This window comes from Suricata suricatta, chromosome X (genome assembly GCF_006229205.1).
Source record: "Suricata suricatta isolate VVHF042 chromosome X, meerkat_22Aug2017_6uvM2_HiC, whole genome shotgun sequence".
Lineage (NCBI taxonomy): Eukaryota > Metazoa > Chordata > Mammalia > Carnivora > Herpestidae > Suricata > Suricata suricatta.
In genome coordinates this window covers 69,412,892-69,429,998 of record NC_043717.1, presented here as the reverse complement: position 1 = coordinate 69,429,998, position 17,107 = coordinate 69,412,892, and positions in this window count along the sequence as shown.

Below are 17,107 nucleotides of genomic sequence, written 5' to 3'. Positions count from 1 at the left end.
TAGCTGTGAAATTAGGTGATTAACTAGTTGTTACTTAACCTTCTAATTTCTGTATAAGTCTAATTACATGAAACAGAAGTTGGTGTTTTGATTTTTTACTTTGCTTTTCTGTTTTGAGTGTCATTGCAACTACTGTATTGTAAAGGATGGAAAATAATTGCATATGTTAAAAAATATGAAACTTTATAAATTAAAAAAATAAATAAATAAAATTTAAAAAAAAGTTAAAAAAAGTTAAAAAAAAAAAGAAGTCAATAAAATACTAGATGACCACAGACAACATTGCAGAAATGGATTTCAGTTTTGTGGGTAAAATAAACTATGGAATATACCTTTAAGAAAAAAAGTACCTAAAAGCTGGCATTTATAAGTGTGGGGTTTTAAGAATGGTAATTAATAATTGATGAAACTTTGAATATTAAAGAATATGAGAAAATTCAAAAAAAGACTGTATTTTAAGATATAAGCATTAGTAGTATATATTGGTTACATGTATTTACTCAAGGGTCACATATCTTGTGTTCATATCTAAGCCTTGAAATTTGCTAGCCCTGCCCTCACTGTGCTTCAGTTCCCTGATCTTGAAAGTCAGAAAATAATAGCTGCTTCTCATAGGTTGCCATGAAGATAAATGAGTCAGTATAGCTATAGCAAGGGGACAACAATTATAAATATAAATCCTGTTATCATTAATATAATATCAGAATGTACCATTATTGTTTTGACTGCCATTTTATTATTATGCACATTCAAATTGTATGGCATGGATTGACCTTTATAATATATTTTCTGTCCATTGTCAGTCTGTTATAATGAAGACCATCATTATACTCTGCCATTTGGTACTGTCCTCTTTCTGGGAACCAATGGGAGGCAGTTCTCCAATGTCAAAAAGTACAGTAAAAAAGATCAGAAGCACTATCAAATAAAAATTATGATATCTGAGAAATAATATCCAAAATATATAAAAACTCATGCAGCTCACCACAAAATCACATTTTAAAATGTGCACTAGTTAAAATTGACATTTTTCAATCATAAAAATACTTAAAGAGAGTACAGTCAGTAATCTCTATGATATCAGCTGTAGAAACATTTTGCTAGATTTGTTTCCTGAGGCAAGGGAAATAAAAGCAAAAACAAATCAATGGAACTAAATCAAAATAAAAACCTTTTGCACAGAGAAAGAAACAATCAACAAAACTAAAAGGCAACCTATTGAATGGGAGAAGATACTTGCAAATAACATATCTGATAAAGGGTTAGTATCCAAAATATATAAATAACTTATACAATAAATCACCCAAAACCCAAATAATCCAATTAAGAAGTGGGCAGAAGACATGATCAGAAATTTCTCCAAAGGAGAAATATAGAGACCCAACAGACACATGAAAATATTCTCAACATCACTCATCAATAGGGAACTGCAACTTAAAACTACAATGAAATATCACCACACACCCGTCTCAATGGCTAAAACAAAAACACAATATTTTCCATTTCTTTGTGTCTTCTTCAATTTCCTTCATAAGTCTTCTATAGTTTTCAGCATACAGGTCTTTTACATCCTTGGTTAGGTTTACTCCTAGATATTTTATGGTTTTTCATGCAATTGTCCATGGGATCAGTTTTTTGATTTCTCTTTCTGCTGCTTCATCATTGGTGTATAGGAATGCAACCGATTTCTGTACATTGATATTGTACCCTGCAACTTTATTGAATTCATTGATCAGTTCTAGAAGGCTTCTGGTGGAGTCGATCGGGTTTTCCATGTAGAGTACATGTCATCTGTGATAAGTGAAAATTTGACTTCTTCTTTCTCGATTCTGATGCCTTTTATTTCCTTGTGTTGTCTGATTGCTGATGCTAGGACTTCCAGCACTATGTTAAACAACAGTGGTAAGAGTGGACATCCCTGTCGTGTCCCTGATTTCAGGAGGAAAGCTCTCAGTTTTTCCCCATTGAGGATTACATTAGCTGTGGGCTTTTCATAAATGGCTTTCATGATGTTTAAGTAAGTTCCTTCTATCCCAACTTTTTCGAGGTCTTTTATTACGCAGGGATGGTGTATTTTGTGAAATGCTTTTTCTACATCTATTGACAGAATCATATTTTTTTTCCTTTTCCTTTGTTAATGTGATGTATCACATTGATAGATTTGCGAATATTGAACCAGCCCTGTAACCCAGGAATGAATCCCACTTGATCATAATGAAAATTCTTTTTATATGGTGTTGAATTTGATTTGCTACTATCTTGTTGAGAATTTTTGCATCCATATTTATTAAGGATATTGGCCTGTAGTTCTCTTTTTTTGTTGGATCTCTGTTTGGATCATGAATCAAAGTGATATGTGCTTCGTAGAATGAGTCCAGAAGTCTTCCTTCCATTTATATATATTTTTAATAACTAGAGAAGGATTGGTATTAACTCTGCTTTAAATGTCTGGTAGAATTCCCCTGGGAATACATCCGGCTCTGGGCTTTTATTCATTTGGAGATTTTTGATAACTGATTTGATTTCTTCCCTTGTTATGGGTATGCTCAAATTTTCTATCTCTTCACGTTTAAATTTTGGTAGTGGATGTGCATTTAGGAATTTGTCCATTTCTTCTAGATTGTCCAGTTGTTGGCATATAATTTTTCATAGTAATCTCTGATGGTTGCTTGTATTTCTGAGGGATCTCTTGTAAAAGATCCATTTTCCTTCATGATTTTGTCTATTTGAGTGTTCTCTCTTTTCTTTCTGAGGATCCTAGCTAGAGGTTTATCAATTTTGTTTATTTTTTCAAAAAACCAACTCTTGTATTCATTGATCTGTTCAATTGTTTTTGTGGATTCTATCCTGTTCAATTCTGCCTGATCTGTATAATTTCTCTTCTTTTGCTGGGTTTGGAGTTCTCTTGATGTTCCCTTTATAGTTTCCTTAGGTGCTCTGTTAGGTTTTGAGTTTGTGCTTTTTCTAGTTTGTTGAAATAGGCCTGGATTGAAATGAACTTTCCTCTTAGGACTGCCTTTGGTGCGTCCCAGAAGGTTTGGATTGTTGTATTTTCATTTTCATTTGTTTCCATATATTTTTTAATTTCCTCTCCAATTGCCTGGTTTGCCCAGTCATTCTTCAGTAGGGTAGTTTTCAACCTCCACATTTTTGGAGGTTTACCAGACTTCTTCCTGTGGTTGATTTCAAGTTTAATAGCATTGTGATCTGAAAGTGTGCATGGTACTATCTCAATTCTTTTGTATTCATGGAGGGCTGTTTTATGACCCAGTATGTGATCAGTCTTGGAGAATGTGCCATGTGCACTTGAGAAGAAAGTGAATTCCCTAGCTTTAAGATGCAGAGTTCTAAATATATCTCTTAATTCCATTTGTTCCAGTGTGCCACTCAGGTCCATTGTTTCTTTAGTGAATTTTTGTCTGGTTGACCTATCCATTGTTGTAAGTGGGGTATTAATATCCCCTGCAATTAGCACTTTCTTATTGATAAGATTGCTTCTGTTTGTGATTAATTGTTTTATGTATTTGGGAGCTACCAAAATCGGCGCATAAATGTTTTTAATTGTTAATTCTTCTTGATGGAGAGACCTGGTAATTATTATATAATGTCCTTCTTCATCTTTTGTTACTGCCTTTATTTTAAAACCAGTTTGTCTGATATAAGTATGGCTACTCCAGCTTTCTTTTGGCATCCAGTCACATGGTAGATATTTCTCTATCCCCTTACTTTCAATATGAAGGTGTCTTCAGGTCTAAGGTGAGTCTCTTGTAGACAGCAAATAGATGGATTTTGGTTTTTGATCCATTCTGCTACCCTGTGTCATTTGACTGGAGCATTCAGTCCATTGACATTTATTGTTATTATTGAAAAATATGGGTTTAGATTCATTATGTTCCCTGTAGAGTGCATGTTTGGAGTGGTGTCTCTCTTACCTTATATTCCTTGCTACATTTACCTCATAGAGTCCCTCTTAGGATTTCTTGTAGGGCTTGTTTGGTGGTCATGAAATCCCTCAACTTTTGTTTATTTTGGAAAACCTTTATCTCTCCTTCTATTTTGAATGATAGGCTCGCTGCATAAAGAATTCTTGGCTGCATACTCTTCCTGTTCATCAGTTTGAAGATTTCCTGCCATTCATTTCTGGCAAGTTTCAGTAGATAGGTCGGTAACCAGTCTGTTAGGTTTCCCTTTGTATGTGAGGGCCGTTTTATCCCTAGCTGCTTTCAGAATTCTCTATCTTTATATTTTGCCAGTTTCACTATGATATATCGTGCTGAAGGTCAGTTTACATTATATCTTAGGGGAACTCAGTATGTCTCTTGAATTTCAATATCTTTCTCTTTCCACAGATTGGGGAGATTTTCGTGTATAATTTGGTCCAGCACCCCTTCAGGACCTCTGTCTTTATCTTCCTCTTTAGGAACTCCTATGAAAAGGACATTGTTCTGTTTGATTGTATCACTCAGGTCTCTGATTCTCCTTTCGTGCTCCTGTATCAATTTCTCTCTCTTTTTCTCAGCCTCCTCTTTTGCTATAAGTGTGTCTCCTAATTCACCTATTCTCCTCTCTACTTCTTCAATCCACGCAGTGGTAGCCTGCATTTTATTATTCACCTAATTTATAGCCTTTTTAACTTCTCATAGCTATTTTGAAAGTCCCTAGTCTGTGTATTAATAGCTTCTCTGATGGATTTTTCAATCCCAGAGATTAATTTTATGACAATTGTTCTAAACTCTTGTTCAGTTAAGTTGCTTATGTCTGTTTTGAGCAGTTCTGTAGCTGTGATTTTTGCCTGGAGTTTCCTTAGAGGAGAGATCTTTCATTTCATAATTTTGGCTAGCTTTCTGTCTCTTGTCAGTTTTAAAAGCTCATTGTGCACTGTGCGTCTATTAGTATTGCTCTATTGAAGGAGGCTTTTTGAGTGCCTAGGGTATGTCATTTCAGGAGATGTTCTTTTAATTGTGTCAGTTTCTCTTGTTATGCCTCTGATTAATTTATTTCCCTACTCTGCGATATTTGGGACTTTCCACTATGTGTGCTTTGGGTTGTTTCTTGAGGTAGCCATGAAAAGGAAAACAGAGAGATAAACACACAAAGAACACAAGCACACAAATGCACTGACAGAACAAGTAAAGAAGCAAACCAAAATGGGAAAGAAAAAAAGGGACAGGAAAGAAAAGAGAGGGAGAAAAGAAAGAAAGAAAATGCAGGCGGGGAGTAGGGGGACAGCGATAGCCAGAGAGAAAGGACAGACTGAGAACTTAAAACCTGAGGAGGGGGGAGATAAGGATGAGATAAAGGAAAAACTATCTGTATGGTAAGAGTTGATCTAAGCACAGCAGTGCCTAAATGTTGGTCTTTCCCAAACTCCAGGGGGAAAGGAGAAAAGAAGGAAATAAGAAACTAGAAAAGAGAAGACAGGAGAAAAAATTAAAAAGTAAACATATTAAGAAAAAAACAACTAAAAGTAATAAGCAAAAACACAGCAGCTCTCCAGCACAAATGGGCGTGGCTTGGTATAGGTAGGTAAGGTCTCAGGGGCTGCTCTCTGAGGCCCCACCTTACTGGATGCAGGGAGAAGAAGAATGGCAGCGCCCCAATCCCCCCTGAGACCATTCATTGTCAGCCTCTCTCTTGAATCCAATCTCCTTGTGCCTCGGGCGGGTGTAATTGTTTCTGTTTTTTTAAGTTTTGCCTGCTTTCTAAGTCCTTGCCCACACACTCAATATTGCTGCCACAGTTAAAATCTCCTGCAAGCGAGTGACTTTTCTGGTTGGCATTGAGTAGGGGGATTGTGAAGTCAGTTTTTTCCCCTGGCTCTGCCTGAAGTCAGCGAGCTGCCAGGCCCAAGGGAGAACAAGCCCTATGAGGGGTATGGATTTCTGTCTCCGCACTCAGTGGCTCTAAGTCCAGGGCAAGGTCTCCCCTCTCCAGAGATTATGCTATGAGTGATTCAGTCTCTATTTCTCTTCCCCTGGTCTCTCCACTGCCTTGCCCAGTGGTGCTGCGCTGCTGCGAAGGTCCATGCGCCTCTGGACACACAGCCATCCCATGCGTGCGGCTCCCCGCAGATCTGTCCAACTCTGGACTCACAGCCGCCACGCCCACACAGCTGTCTGCATAACTGTGTGCCTGTGGACACACAGGTTTCTGAGGGCCCAGTGCCAAGCCACTGGGCGCTTTGTCCCAGGCTTGGCTTTGGGCCTATGCTCCCTCCCCTAAAGTCTCAGGTCCTAGTTTGCACTCACTCACTCAGGCAACCATGAGACTGCTGTTGATAAGGGGTCTGTGGGCACACCTCTGTTCTTGGAGATCAGAAAGGGTGTGGCTTTTAATTCTTCTCAGTTTGATAATTGTGGGCAGACAGAGGTAATGGGGCTCCTTAATTCTCTGCCATCTTGTCCCCAAGCTAAAAAAAACCTTTGTAAGCTGCAGCTTTCTCTTTTGTAAAATGGGGAAAACAATCAGCCCTTCTTCTTGGGTTGTCATTTTAGAAATTGAGTTCATAAACACATTTAGAACAGAGCAAGGCACACAGTAAATAGCTAGATAAATGATAGAAGTTTGCTTAAGCATATAAACTTTCAGATTCTTACACTTTTGATAGTTTTACAAAAGGTTCCATGTCTCTTCAATAAAGCTTAATATTCTTACATACAAATCCTATTCATCAATTGATGCCTGTTTGAAGTCACCAAGTTTTACTGTAACCATTGTTGGATAACTAACCAATTGTCATGAAAATGACTCAAAAGTATTTGGAACAATCAATCTCAAGAAACAGCACCATCATTTCTGTGTGTAGCTGAACAAAGAGCTATAGGATCATCTAAGAGCCTGCCTTATCTTCACATACCCACACCCAAAGCCACTGCAAACCCCAGCTGTCTTACCTCCAACACACTCTTTGCAGAGCCACCCTTGTTCCCTGAACACTGCTGCAGTGCTGGGCCAATCACTCTGGTCCTCCCCTTAGATTTCTGCAAGATTCTCCTACTGGTTAAGCTCACAGTCATATTGTCCCGTGTAGTGTGCATCTCCACAGAATGCCAGAGTCATCCCAGACCAACTGAATCAGAATATGTAACTCTTATGCTGTAAATAAACAAAATAAACTCCAATTTTCTTAAATGATCCAAATGATGTGGTTTCTGTCTACCCGTGGACCTCATCTTCAACCATTTGCACATTGTCTGTCAGGTTCCAGGCATCTGAGCTTGCCTTCTACTGGTGCCATGCACATCACAAACCAAAAGGCCAGCCTAGCCTTGGTTTCCTCTTGTCCTTCAAGACTCAGCCCAAATGTCACTTTTGGAAAAAGTGCTTGACCATCTATAATCCCTGTCCCCACCACTTCCTACACAATGGATTTATTTATTGTGTTTAAAGCCCTCATTATCATATACAATTGTCCTGTTTATTGATTTGTTTACATTATTGATAGTTTTCCCAAGCTAGAAACAAAGCAGCAGGAACACTGTGTTGTCTTCTTCACTTGTTCAGGGGCTGTTATAGGTTAAAGTGCATCATCCCAAACAAGATATTAAAGTCTGAATTCTCAACACCTCAAATGTAATCTTCTTTGGAACTATGGTTGTTCCAGATGTAATTAGTAATGATGAGGTCCTACTGGAGTAAGATGTGTCCTAACCAATATGTCTGGTGTCCTTATAAGAAAACAGCCACGTGAAGACAGAACAGGGAGACAATGAAGACAAGGGTGGTAGTCATACAGCTGCAAGCCAAGAAATGTACACATTGCCAGGAAACCACCAGAAGCTAAGAAGAAACATGGATAGATATACCAAAAATATTCTGAAGGTGCATGGCCCTGGCAACACCTTGATTTCAGGCTTCTAGCCTCCAGAACTGAGACAACAAACTTGTAAGTTTGTGGTTCTTAGTCTTGGGAGCCTTAGGAACAACTACAGTGCCTTCCTTATCAAACACTGAAGAAATATGACTGAAGAGAAAGAATTGTTCCCCTTTTGATGCACTGGGAACAGTCACAGATATTTAAGCTTGCATTGGAGAAGAAATTGACACCAAAATAAGACATTAAAAGATTCACTGTTTGAATAACCCTTTGTTGCAAATCCACATCAGTGTTTTTCAAATGTGGGTTAATATCATCATACACAGGAGAAATTGTTCTAAATGTAGATATATCTCACCTCATGTCCCTGATTTGGATCCAGCAGATCTATGTTGTGCCAATATACCTGCCACTGTAACAAGCATTTTGATGAAATTGATGAGGTGGTGAGTGCATGGACCCAACTCGGAGAAATTCTGAATTCAACAATTTGACGTTTGTGTACCATTAGTATAACACCTACCATGCAGAGTTCTGTGATATGTGTGGAGTCTCCCTTAATACAATTACTCAAAAGGGTACTGGTCTTTCTTTCACACCCATGACTACAGATTCCTTTCACACAGGGATCACACTTAAATTCCACAATATTCATGGGTCATTGTAGGATTGTGTATTGTTATCCTGTTGTCCAGAAGACACTGCAAAAAGACTAGTGACTTACCTGAAGTGGCCCAATGATGGGATCCTGCTCTCCTCACTCTTGCTCCAGGAAATTGTATACAACACTGGACCTCATCTGGTTCTTCTCTATCAGTTCCTGTGTTAGGGACTCAGAGTCTACGTTCTCTCTAACATTCCACCAGAAGGAGAGTTAGGGGATCAGGTAGCATGTGGAATAAAAAGGCAAGTGAGAAGGGAAAGCACATGGAAAATACGGGAAAGGGGTGAGTATGTGCAGTATGCTTTTTCCCCAGTTTCATCCCACAGTCTCCTCCTGCACTTAGCAGTGACACTGAAGCTCTCACATCATGGAAATATGGGTTCATCCCTGCTTGCGGTTTCATGTCCAAGTATTCTCTCTGGAAGTCATGCTAGCATGTTCATGTTGACTGAATGAAGGAAGAAAAGCTGGAATGAGCAGCTAATATTTTGAAGGCTTTCTGGAAGCCACACAGTGTAGATTGTTGTTCTCAGACTGTTTTTCTTTAAATCCTCAAATCAGGGGCGCCTGTGAGGCTCAGAAGTTGAGCATCTGACTCTTGATTTTGGCCCAAGTCATGATCCCAGGGTCATGGGATTGAGCCCTGCATGAGGTTCTGTGCTGAGCATGGAGCCTTCTTAAGATAAATAAATAAATAAACCCTCAAATCAATCCTGTGAGTTTGGCAACATGACTCCTTTCCAAAAGATCAAAAGATAATCAGGTGACACACCAAAGTCCATGCTCAATGAATTCTTAGGTGACAAATGTAAACAACACTTAATTTGAAGGGGCTAACATTGGCCGGTTCTGTAACAATGTGAGGATCAAAAAACATAATTATATTAGATGGTAATCCTTTGAGGAAAGTAGGAATTCATGGGTCATACTCCTAAAATAAATACATAAACAAATAAACAAATGACCAAGGAGAAGGGAAAACCTTCCTCTAACATTTAAATAAAAATTTATAAATCTAGAAAAAATGACAACTATTAAAGCAACACTTAACAACTATCAGCATTGAGTGATTCAGGTGAGAATCATAAATGAATTTTCAGTCTTTGCCAAACCTTTTAGCAGTCACTGAGTCACCATCGTAATCATGCTGGTCAAGGGAAGCAGGGAAAAAAACAAAGAGCAAACATTCTAATTTGTTTTCTAACATGGGCTAGCGCCTGACTTGGACTGACATAATCCACAGTAATTCACCACACATACTCTTCACAATAAATATTCCTCACATCTTCATACACACACACATACACACACACACTCTCTCTCTCTCTCTCTCTCTCTCTCTCTCTCTCTTAACACCCAAAAGTCAGGAACTCATCAGGGTGGTTTGTTAAAGGATGAAGAAAAAACTCCAGAATTCAATGCTAACCACATGTATCAAGTTGAAAGCGACTAAACTATTTCATATTAGTGATTGATTTTAAGAAAACGACCTGTAGAATTTCATGAAGCACACTTTGTAATCTCTGTATTCAGTACATTGCCAATCATATCTAAAGGCTAATATGAAACTATAGGTAAATTAATATTGTAATCATAAATTTCATGTGTCAACTTCGTGGGGCTACAGTTCACAGATATTTGATCAAACATTATGTTGGAGATGTCCGTGGGTGTGGTTTTAATGAAACTTACATTTAAATGGGTAGACTTTGGGGCATCTGGGTGGCGCAAAGAAATGGAAAGACATTCCATGCTCATGGATTGGAAGAACAAATATTGTTAATACATGTATACTACCGAAAGCAATCTACAGATTTAACATAATCCCTATCAAAATAACAACAGCATTTTAAGGGGCACCTGGGTGGCTCAGTCAGTTAAGCATCCAACTTCAGCTCAGGTAATGATCTCACACTTGTGGGTTTAAGTCCTGCATCAGGCTCTGTGCTGATAGCTGGGAGCCTGGAACCTGCTTCAGATTGTGTGTCTCCCTGTCTCACTGCTCCTCGTCTGTTCTCTGTCTCACTCTCTTTCTCTCTCTCTCCTTCTCTATCAAAAATAAATAAGCGTTAAATTTAAAAATAAATAAATAAATAAATAAATGGGTAGACTTTGAGGAAAGCAGTTAGGTCTCCTTAACGTGGATGGGACTTTTCTAATCAAGTGCAGGCTTGAATATAAGGGAGAGCTAATCTCCCTAAGCCAGAAGAAATTTTGTAAATAATATTGCTTTTAACTTCACCACCAACATCTTCACCTTGTGGTAATTTAAAAAATGTTTATTTGATTTTTGAGAGAGAGAGAAAGAGAGAGAGACAAAATGCAAGCAGGAGAAGGGCAGAGAGAGGTAGACAGAGAATCCCAAGTAGGCTGTGTTGCTATCAGCACAGAGTCCAAAGTGGCTCTTGATCTCATGAACCTTGGGGTCGAGACTCAAGTGGAAATCAAGAGACTGATGCTTAACCGACTAAACCACCCTGGTGATCCACACACTTCATGGTTCTTTACAAGACTGTTTCAGACTTAACAGTAACCCTTTCCTAAGTCTTCCGCCTGCCAACCTCCCACACCAAATTCTGCCAACCCTCTACACGTTCATGAGTCAATTCCTGAAAATAAATCTCTATATGTATATCAATATTCTATTGCTTTTGTTTCAGTGGAGAATCCTAATACAGGTGTTCAGTGTCATGCATATTTTCCGTCCCAAAGTAACTTGTGTTTTTGAGCAAAAAGAGTCCTCAGCAGCATTTGGCAGTCAGAATGTCATACCTGGAAATTGTAATAACAAATACTTTGATAGTCAATGGCACAAAAATATAAACATACAGAGAGATAATCTACATAACGCATAGAAATTTCAGACCTGTACTTTGAACACTGCAAATCGTTGTTGGGAGAAATTAAACAAAGTCATATAATTGGAGAGAGACACCTTTCTCAGGGGTCAGAAGACTCATAATTGTTGAAATTTCTATTTTTTCCAGACTAACGTAAACATTAAATGAAATACCAATAAAAATCTTAGCATATGTATTTTTAAAAATTGACAGAAAAACACTAGGAGGGAAGGGCAAGATGGTGTAGTAGGGAGCTCTGTAATCTCTGCCCACTCACAACTGTCAAACTGAGAAGGTCTGAAGCCACAATCCTCTGATATGCAAGAGTGGGAGGAAAACACACAGACTCCACATAGATGACAGCCTCATAGGTGGCTGAATGAGTGTGAACTGGGGAAGTAAAACAGGGCTAGGGCCAGAGACTCTGAGGGGAGGGAGCTGCAGCCCAATGCAGAGCCAGGTAGAGCACGTAGAACAACAACACAGAGCCAGGGAGAGCATGCAGAGCAGCTGCACAGAGCCTGGGATAGTCAAGTGGAGAGGTGACCACAGAGTGGCTGAGAGCACTGGAGAGCTTTGGAGAGCAGTGGAGAAGCAAGAGGAAGAGAAAGATAGACCGAAAAGGCTCATAAAGTGGTCTCTAGAGAAGAGAAAAACCTCGGCCTGGGACGGACAGAAATACTATTATCCCATATATAACCACTGGGTGTGGGGAGAGAAATTCGTCCCCTTATCTGGCTTATTATTCCTTACCCTTGGAGGCACGCCAATTCCAGGCAGCACCTGAAGAAACAGCTCCTTGACTGCCCCCTACACAATCCCAGCTAAAAAGCTGTCCGCCTGTGGGAGTACATCTCATTTGGGCAGTAGCATTAAGGTGCATGGACTAGGATTTGGAAATTAGGTGGGGATTGGAAAAAACAACTTGGCCCACCCACGGCACAGAGAGAACCAACTCAAAAGAGTGGCTTGCAACCCGTGACCCCAGAAGGGCTGGGGGCGCCACTATTCTTCTCCCAACAACCACCAAGGCAGGGTCTTGGAGAGCAGCGCCCGAGACCTGACCTACCTACACCTAACAACACCCATCCATGCTGGAGTGCTGCTTTTTTTTTACCATCCGGATATATTTTCCCTTATCTCATTCTTATCTCCCCCCTCTACAGGTTTTATGCTATCAGACTGTCCTTTGTCTTTTGTTGTTTCTGTCCCCCACTTCTTTATTCTTTCCTTTTCCTTTCCTTTCTTTTCTTTTTTTCTTTCCCTTTTTAGATTGCCTGTTTAGATGATTTGACTGTGCGTTTGTGTGCTTTTGTTCCCTGTGTGTTTGTCTGTCTGTTTTTCTTTTCAGGGCTACCTCAAGAAGCAAGCCAAAGTAAATATGGTGGAGAGTCCCAAATATCACTGAGTAGGGAAATAAAATCATCAAAGACACAACAAGAGAAACCTAGAGACACCATGAAAAAAAATTTCCTAAAATGACAGGCTGTGGACAATTAGGCTCCTTTAATAGAGCAATACTAACAGGTGTACAGTACATAATGAGCTTTTAAAACTGACAAGAGACAGAAAACTAGCCAAAATGACAAAATGAAAGAACTCTCCTCTAAAGAAATTCCAGGAAGAAGTCAAGCCACAGAACTGCTCAAAACAAATTTAAGCAACATAACAGAAAAAGAATTTAGAACAGTTGTCATAATATTAATCTCTGGGCTAGAAAAAAGTATCAGAGAAGCTATTGATTTAAATACGAGGGATCTTCAAAAAGGCTGTGACTAGCAACAAAAGGCTATAAATGAGGTGCATAATGAAATGGAGGTGAACACTGCCTGGATTAAAGAGGCAGAGAAGAGAATAGGTGAATTAGAAGACACAGCAAAAGAAGAAGTTGAGAAAAAGGGAAAAAAATTGATCCAGGAGGATGAAAGTAGAATTCGAGACCTGAGTGATATAATATCCATATCATAGGAATTCCTGAAGAAGAAGAAAGAGAAAAAGGTCCTGAAGGGGTGTTTGATCAAATTATAGCCCAGAACTTCCCCAATTTAGGGAAGGAAATAAGCATTGAAATCCAAGGGGCACAGAGAACTCCCCTAAGACGTAATTGAATGGACCTTCGGCACAACATATCATAGTGAAACTCGCAAATTATAAAGATAAAGAGAGAATACTGAAAACAGCTAGGGATAAAAGGGCTTTAAATTACAAAGGGAAACCTATCAGAGTGGTTACAGGCCTATCTACTGAAACTTGGCAGGCCAGAAAGGAACGGCAGGAAATATTCGACTCATTGAACAAAAAAATATGCAGCCCCAAATACTTTATTCAGCAAGCGTGTCATTCAGAATAAAAGGAGAGATAAAGGTTTTCCAAAGCAAAAAAACTGAAGGAATGCATCACTACCAAACCAACGTTACAAGAGATCCTAAGGGGGACTCTATGAGGGAAATGTTGCAAAGAACACAAGTTTCCAAAGACACCACTACAGACATGAATCCTACAGAGAACACAATGAATCTAAACCCACATTTTTCAATAATAACACTGACTGTCAATGGACTGAATGCTCCAATAAAATGACACAGTGAGGCAGAATGGATAAAAAAACAAAACCCATCTATTTGTTGTCTACAAGAGACTCATTGTAGATCTGAAGACACCTTCAGGTTGAAAGTAAGGGGATGGAGAAATATCTATCATGAGATTGGAAGTCAAAAGTAAGCCAGAGTAGCCATACTTATATCGAATAAACTGGACTTTAAAGTAAGGGCAGTAACAAAAGATGAAGGACATGATATAATGATTACAGGCTGTCTGCATCAGGAAGAACTAACAATTATAAATATCTATGTGCCGAATTCGGGAGCACCCAAATACATAAACCAATTAATCACAAACAGAAACAATCTTATTGATAAGAAAGTGCTAATTGCAAGGGACTTTAATACTCCACTTACAGCAATGGATAAGTCAACCAGACAGAAAATCACTAAAGAAACAATGCACCTGAATGACACATTGGAAAAGATGGAATTGATAGATATATTTAGAACTCTGCATCCTGAAGCTAGGAAATTCACATCCTTCTAGAGCGGGCATGGCACATTCTCCAAGACAGGTCACATACTGGGACATAAAACAACCCTCCATTAACATAAATGAATTGAGATCATACCATGCACACTTTCAGATCACAATGCTATGAAACTTGAAATCAATAACAGGGAAAAAGTCTGGAAAACCTCCAAAAATGTGGAGGTTAAAAACCACCTTATTAAGGAATGATTGGGCTAATCAAGTAATTAGAAAAGATATTAAAAATATATAGAAAAAAATGAAAATGAAAATACCACAAACCAAATTCTCTGGGGCACAGCAAAGGCAGTCCTAAGAGGAAAGACTATTGCAATACAGGCCTATTTCAACAAAGTAGAAACAACGCAAATTCAAAATCTAACAGAACACCTAAGGGAACAAGAAGGGGAACAGCAAGAGCACCCAAACCCTGCACAAAAAGAGAAATAATAAAAATCAGGGCATAAATGAACAATAGAATAAAAAAACCCAGTTGAACAGATCAATGAAACCAAGAGTTGTTTTTTCGAAAAAATAAGCAAAATTAATAAACCTCTAGCCAGACTCCTCAGAAAGAAAAGAGTGAACACCCAAATAGACAAAATCATGAATTAAATTGGATCTATTACAACCAATCTCTCAGAAATATAAGCAATCATCAGAGATTATTATGAAAAATTATATGACAACAAACTGGGCAACCTAGAAGAAATGGACAAATTCCCAAACACACATGCACTACCAAAATTCAAACAGGAGGAGACAGAAAATCTGAACAGACCCATAAGTAGTGAAGAAATCAAATCATATATCAAAAATCTCTCAATGAATAACAGCCCAGGGCCAGATGGATTCCCAGAGAAATTCTAGCAAAATTTAAGGCAGAGTTAATACCCATCCTTCTCAAACTATTCCAAAAAATTGAAAGAGAAGGAAATCTTCCAAACTCATTCTATCAAGCCAACATCACTTTGATTCCCAAACCAGACAGAGACCCAACAATAAAAGAAAACAACAGGCCAATATCCTTAATGAATAAAGATGCCAAAAATACTCAACAAGATACTAGTAAATCAAATTCAAAAGCATATAAAAAGAATTTTTCATCATGATCAAGTGGAATTCATTCCTTGGTTACAGTGTTGGTTCAATATTCACAAATCAATCAATGTGATACATCACATTAACAAAAGAAAGTATAAAAACCATATGATCCTGTCATAGATGCAGAAAAGGCATTTGACAAAATAGAGCATCCTTTCTTAATAAACACCTTCTAGAAAGTAGGGATTGAAGGACCTTACTTAAACATTATAAAAGCAATTTATGAAAAGCCCACAGCTAATATCATCCTCAATGGGGAAATACTGAGAGCTTTCCTCCTGATATCAGGAACACGACAAGGATGTCCACTCTCACCACTGTAGTTTAACATAGTGCTGGAAGTCTTAGCATCAGCAATTAGACAACAAAAGGAAATAAAAGGCATCAGAATTGGCAAAGAAGAAGTCAAACTTTCGTTTTTCGCAGATGACATGATACTGTACATGGAAAACCAGATCAACTCCACCAGACGTCTAGTAGAACTGATCCATGAATTAAGCAAAGTCTCGGGATACAAAATCAATGTACAGAAATCGGTTACATTTTTATACACCAATAATGAAACAACGGAAGAGAAACCACGAAACTGTTCTCATTCACAATTGCATGAAAAGCCATGAAATACCTAGGAATAAACCTAACCAAAGATGTAAAAATCCCTGTATGCTGAAAACTATAGAAAACTTATGAAAGAAATTGAAGAAGACACAAAGAAACGGAAACACATTCCATGCTCATGGATCTGAAGAATAACCATTGTTAAAATGTCACTATTACCCAAAGCAATCTACAGATTCAATGCAATCCCAACCAAAATAGCACCAGCAGTCTTTTCAAAACTAGAACAAACTATCTTAAAATTTGTATGGGACCACAAAAAAACCTGAACAGCCAAAGTAATATTGAAGATGAAAACCAAACCGGGAGGAATCACAATCCCAGACTTTAGCCTCTACTACAAAGCTGTCATCATCATGACAGTATGGTATTGGCACAAAAACAGACACGTAGACCAATGGAATAGAAATGATCACCCAGAACTGGACCCAAAAATGTATGGCTAATTTATCTTTGACAAAGCAGGAAAGAGTATCCAATGGAAAAGAGACAGCCTCTTTAATAGTTGGTGCTGCGAGAATTGGACAGCAACATGCAGAAGAATGAAACTAGACCACTTTTTTACACCATACACAACAATAAACTCAAAATGGATGAAGAACCTGAATGTGAGCGAAGATACCATCAAAATCCTAGAGGAGAAAGCAGGAAACAGCCTCCTTGATCTCTACCGCAGCAATTTCTTACTTGACACATCTCCAAAGGCAATGTAATGGAAACAATCAAGAAATGTAATAGGCAACTGATTGAATGGGAAAAGATAGTTGCAAATGACATAATCAGATAAAGGACTAGTATCCAAAATCTACAGGGAATTCACCAACCTCTACACCAAACCATCACAACAACAAAAACAACAACGAATAATCCAGTGAAGAAATGGGCAGAATACGTGACACTTCTCCAAAGAGGACATTCAGGTGGCCAATACACACATGAAATGATGCTTAGTGTCACTCATCATGGGAAATACAAATCAAATACAAATCA